General features: G+C 44.9%; 1 non-coding gene across 1 annotated transcript; it reads right to left on the reverse strand.

The window, feature by feature from the left end:
- Positions 1–3,383: 3,383 nt before the first annotated feature.
- Positions 3,384–3,484, reverse strand: LOC125920510 (U6 spliceosomal RNA). The gene has a single exon (XR_007457099.1). It is a non-coding gene; the product is annotated as a U6 spliceosomal RNA (small nuclear RNA).
- Positions 3,485–6,142: the final 2,658 nt, after the last annotated feature.

The raw sequence follows: 6,142 nt of genomic DNA on the forward strand, positions 1-6,142 counted from the left end.
TCACCCCTACTACAGATCCCAAATTATTTGCCTGTATCTTTCCCACACTGGAGGGCAGGAGAAGGGGCTGTGTTGCGACGTCTCTGTTTCCAGTCCCCAGCACTTATTAGGGCCAAGGAAAAGGATTGTGGAATCCAAGAATGAATAAACTGATTCTACTTTAGTGCATCTTAACAACCAAAATGTCTTTTTAGCTTCAAAATGCTTGGTTTTATGAAGAAATACTTTAAAACTAGGAACCTCAGTCTTCGTCATTTTCGAATACCTATTTCAGTGGCTACAGCAAAGAACATTGCTTTGGGCCATATTTTCCCCTCTTTAAAAGGGTTCTTTATAGCCAGAAGGCACCTGTGGAACCTTTTGGAAAGGACCAGGTATCTGACCCGGTAGCCATGCCTTTAATCCAGGCTGTCAAACCCTAGGTGAAATCTGTGCTGGGAATGGTTACGCAGGTAAGGCGGGGGCTTCTTGTACCAAAACTTCTCAGCTAGGACTTTTTGATGCGGGGAGAGAGGGGGTGATGATGAGGGGGCCAAGGTTATGGATGGCCACTTAGCTTTTTCACCTCTAAACCATGATGACCTCTGAAATTCTAAAATTGTTTGTATCTAAGATTAGAATGATTGGGTTCTAAAGTTCTGAAAGCCCCATTTCTAGCATTCTGAGTTCCCAAGAACCTACGGTTCTACTGCTCATAATTCTAGTTGTTTGGGATTCAGGGTCCTTGGCATTTTTCTTCTGAGATTAAAAAAAATTGTGGTAAAATATACATAATACTTATCATTTTAACATTTTTTAAAGAACGTGTGCAGTTCAGTGGCATTAAGGACATTCACACTGCTGTGCAACCATGACCACCATCCGTTTCCAGAACTTTCTCATTTTGTAAAATTGAAACTCCATACCTATTAGACTATAAATCCCCATATTCCCTTCCCTCCCCCAGCCTCAGGCAGCTACCATTCGACTTTCTGTCTCTATGAATTCGATTACTCTAGGTACCTCATATAAGTAGAATCACACAGTGTTTGCCCTTTGGTGACCACCTTATTTCACTGAACATGTCTTCAAGGTTCACGCATGTGTCGGAATGAACATCCTTCCTTTTTAAGGCTGAACAGTATTCCATGGTGTGGATATACCATATTGTACTTGTCTGTTCGTCTATCAATGGACACTTGAGTTGTATCCACATTTTGGCTACTGTGAATAATGCTGTTACGAACGTGGGTAAGCAAATATCTCTCTGAGACCCTGATTTCAGTTCTTTGGGGCATATGCCCAGAAGTGGAGTTGCTGAACCGTATGCTGGTTCTGTGATCTTTAATTTTTCAGGGAATCACCATCCTGTTTTCCATAGTGGCTCCTCCATTTTATATTCCCGCCAACAGTGCCCAATGGTTCCCATTTCTCCACATCTTCACCCATACCTGTTGTTTTCTGTTGTGTGTGTGTGTGTGTGTGTGTGTGTGTGTGTATTTTGTAATAGCCATCCTAACAGATGTGCTCATTGGCCATTTGTATGTCTTCCTTGGAGAAGTGTTTTTTTCAAGTCCTTTGCCCACGTTTTTCTTGCTGTTGAGTTCCAGAGTTCTTTATATGTTCTAGATATCAACCCCTTATCAGAAGTATAATTTGTGGGGTGCCTGCGTGGCTCAGTTGGTGAAGCATCTGACTTTGGCTCAGGTCATGTTCTCACAGCTTGTGAGTTCAAGCCCCACGCTGGGCTCTGTGCTGACAGTTCAGAGCCTGGAGCCTGCTCCCTCTCCCTCTTTGCCCCTCCTCTCTCTCTCTCTCTCAAAAATAAATAAACATTAAAAAAATTTAGAAATATAATTTGCAAATATTCTCCCCCCCCCCCCATTTTGTGGGCTGCCTTTTCACTCTGTTGATGGTGTCCTGTGATATACAGAAGTTTTTAATTTAGAAGTTATTTTTTTTCTTGTTGTCTGTACCTTTGGTGTTGTATTCAAGAAATCAATTGGCAAATCTGATGTCATGAAGCATTGCCCTGTTTTCTTTTGAGGATTTTGTAATTTTAGCTCTTTTAGGTTTTTGTTGCATTTTGAGTTAATTTTTGTACGTAGTGTAAGGTAAGAGTCCACCTTTGTTCTTTTGCATGCAGATAGCCAGTTTTCCCAGAACCACATGTTGGGAAGACTGTTGTTTCCCCTGACTGAGTGGTCTTGGCACATTTGTTGAAAATCATTTGACCATATATGTGAAGATTTATTTCTGGGCTGTCTATTCTATTCCATTGATAGATGTCTGTATTTATGTTGGTACCATACTGTTTAATCACCGTAGCTTTTTAGTCAGTTATGAAATCAGGAAATGTTTGACTTCCAACTTTGTTTTTCTTTTTCAAGATTATTTTGGCGATTCAGGGTCCCTTGAGTTTCCATATGAATTTTAGGATGGGTTCTCTCCTTCTGCAAGAAACGTCATTGGGATTTTGGTAGGGATTGCGTTGAGTCTGTAGATTGCTTTGGGTAGTATTGATATCTTAACAATATGAAGCTTTCCAATTCATGAACATGGGATGCCTTTTTATCTCTTGGTGACTTCTTAAGTCTCTTTCACCAAATGCTTTGTAGTTTTCAACATACAAATCTTTTTCCTCTGGTTAAGCTAATTCCTAAGTATTTTGTTCTTTTGGATGCTATTGCAAATGGGATTATTTTTGGATTGATTATTAGTCTATAGAAAGACAACTGAGTTTTTGCACCTGGTTTTTGTATCCTGCATCTTTGCTGCGTTCATTTAATTTGTTCTAACGTCTATACTGCTTTTTAAAATTGTCCTCAAAGCCTGTTTACAGTGTCCACAAGATCTTCTCCAAAGCATTGTGCTATTTGAAATAAAGTCATTCAGAGCTCCTCATAACAGGAGCGACCTTGTGAGGACTTAAATATATGGCAGTAGTCTTTTTTTGGAGGAATATTTGATTTAAAAAACTCTGGCACGTGTAATACGTGTTGATTGTGACAGAGAGGGGGACGTTCACTTCTCTGCTTATCAATTGTGTAGTTTTGTAACCGCACTGAGCCCCAGTTTCTATATCTGTCAAACATGGTGCCCATTTTGTGAGGCTGTTATTGTGAGTGACAAACAGGGATGAGGGGGCTTGTCTCAGGCTCTCAGCAGGTGACATCTGTGACGTCATTAATGGCTGCCTGACCTGCCCCGGGGAAGGAGCTGCTTGGCCAGATCACCTGCTGTGGAACCTGCTGCCAGAGTCATCCCAGCACTTAGATGCTCAGAATATCAGAGGAATCAACCAGTTAAGATTTTCTGCCTGTTTTGTCTTGTTGTTTTTTTTTTAATGCCTTTTTGTTTTTTTATTTTTTTCCTTTACGTCCACGTTAGTTAGCATACAGCGCAACAATGGCTTCACGACTTTGTGTGTCGTCCTTGCCCAGGGGCCGCGCTAATCTTCCCCGTGTCGTTCCAGTTTTAGTGTATGTGCTGCCGAAGCGAGCACCTGTTTTGTCTTTTAGTTGGTCTTAACTATGTTTTGGTTTGATTTGGTTCTAGGTTTGGAACAACAGGCAGAGCAACTGAGAGGCCAGGCTGCCCCTGGGGAGAACTAGGAAGTGGTCAAGGGGTGCCCGGCCTCCTGTTGCCTTCTTATTTAATTAAAGTCGTATTTGTGTTAAGGCGATACGCATACACAGTTAGTCACAGTGTGCCGTGAGGCTTACCAGCAGTCTCGATTTCCATTTCCCATATAGATCTGGTGGCTTTTATTGCCAGGTGCCTCTAAGTAACAACTTTTATTGCTATTTTTTATTTTTTAATTTATATATATATATTTATGCTTATTTATTTTTGAGAGAGACAGAGATGGAGTGTGAGCGGGGGGAGGGGCAGAGAGAAAGGGAGACAGAATCCGAAGCAGGCTCCACGCTCCGAGCTGTCAGCCCAGAGCCCGATGCTGGGCTCAAACTCACAAACTGTGAGATCATGACCTGAGCCCAAGTCGGACACTTAACCACTGAGCCACCCAGGCGCCCCTCCTTTTTCAATTTTTTGATGTTACTTTTTAATTTCTTAAAATTAAAAAATGGTGATTTAGACTTAGCCTCTCCACCCGTATACACACATCTCTTCTGTCCTTTTTTATTTACTTATTTTGAGAGAGAGAGAGAGAGAGAGAGCACGTGAGTGGGGGAAGAGCAGACAGAGAGAGGGAGAGAGAGAATCCCAAGCAGGCTCTGCGCCATCAGCACAGGGCTGGACGTGGGGCTTGAATTCATGAGCTGTGAGATCATGACTTGAGCTGAAATCAAGAGTCGGTCACTTAACTGAGCCACCGAGGCACCCCTCTTCTCCTGTCCTTTTAATAGCGTTTTAAGACAGTTTTAGGTTCACTATTTGTTGTGCAACTTACTGTTTTTCCTAAAGTCGTTAATTGTTTTGTTTTCTTGCTTGTTTTCCTGTGTACCCACCGTGGGTCATCCCCGTGTCCTGCCGAGTTTTAAATGCCCCTCAGCTGAGGAGCGGGCCCGCCTCGGATTCTGTGTCTCCGTCTCTCTCTGCCCCTCCCCCGCTTATGCTCTGTCTCTCTTTCTAAAAAATAAAAAAAAAAAACATTAATTTTTAAAAAAAAATTTATTTTATTTTTTTAAATTTTGAGCCAGAGGAAGACACAGAATCTGAAGCAGGCTCCAGGCTCCAAGCTATCAGCACAGAGCCCGCTGCAGGGCTTGAACCCATGAACCGCGAGATCTTGGCCTGAGCCGAAGTTGGATGCTTAACCGACTGAGCCACCCAGGCGCCCCTTGTGCAGCCTTTTTAATGGAACAAACTTTGTCCTCTAATCTGGGACATTTTCTCGTATTATTATATTTTTAAAAATTTCCCTCTTCTCTTTTATCTCTGATGTGTCCCTCTACAACTCAAACAACTGATTTTTGTATCTTTTCTCGCCTGGTACTCAGGTCCCTGTCTTTCTGTTTCTGTCTCTGGGAGAGTTTCTCAAATTTAGCTTCCCACTCTTTGCCCAAATTTGAGAAACTCTGCTAAGATTTTCTTTCTTCTGTGAAGAACACCCCGGTAGAATTTCACGGGTGCCCTATCTTCTATTATCTTACCAAGGGCGTTAATTATATACTAAGTCATTTCTCCTGTGTCAGCCCCATTTTCCCCAATTTCCTTTCTCCGGTCGTTTTGGTCTCTAGCTGTGTTCAGCCTGAAGGTTTTCCTCCGAGGTCTGGCGGTCCTGTGTGTTTATGCGTCTGAAAGCTGTGCGTGCAGGGCAGTGGCTTGCCGTGACGGGGACCCGGCCATCTCTTTGGGGGAACCCCCTATGCCCTGTCTTTTTCCCCAGAGAGGGGTTCCCTCTTTGCACGCCTGGCTCCTGGAATTTGAGAGCTGAGTGGGGAAGGGGCCTGGGCTCTCCAAAGTCCCCACGTTTATGCTTTCGGTGTTCAGCCCCTACCTTGCTGTCCATCTTCCCTGGGGCCTGATGGTCCCTAAATGAGATTCTTCTGAGCTGTTTATTTTCCCTTGAGACTAAACTCCCTCTTTCTGTGGAGATTGGGAGGGAGGGAGGGGCGGGTGGGCTGAATGCGTGTGTTAAGAGAGAGCCCCAGCCCCACCTGCTCCCACGGGTGCTAGGTCAGACCACACACCCGGGTCTGCATCCCTCAGCTGCCTGGGACTCTGGCCACAGCCGGGTCTGCTTCCTGGGGTCCCCTCCCCTCCCCTCCCCGCCTCTCCCCAACCCCCTCCCAAGACTTTGGTTTCAGTTTTGTCTGCTCAGTCAGGCCAGTCCACTCGTCCGTCCCTCCAACTCCCAAACCTTTGGAGGGTCGTGCCTTTTTGATTCCTTTACCGTTGATTTCATGGGATGTCAGCAGCAAGGAGAGGAACGTGGGCCTTGCAAATGCCCGTGCTGTGCAAGTGCCCGTTTGGTCCTGCCGTCTTACCCTGTGACACCCCCCTGGGGAGCTCCCATCCCAGCCTCGTTCCCACACCCGCCTGGCGGGTCTCAGCTGAAAGGGCTCGCAGGGTTCATGACCTGCACGTCACGTCGTCATGGAAGAGAAGGGGTATCAGGCCTCAGCCCAGGTCTGGTGAGGTTGAGGCAGAGCTGAGGCCGAACCTAGGCCTCCTGGCCTCCAGTCCGGGGCCCTTC

This window comes from Panthera uncia, chromosome B4 (assembly GCF_023721935.1).
Source record: "Panthera uncia isolate 11264 chromosome B4, Puncia_PCG_1.0, whole genome shotgun sequence".
Classification (NCBI taxonomy): Eukaryota; Metazoa; Chordata; class Mammalia; order Carnivora; family Felidae; genus Panthera; species Panthera uncia.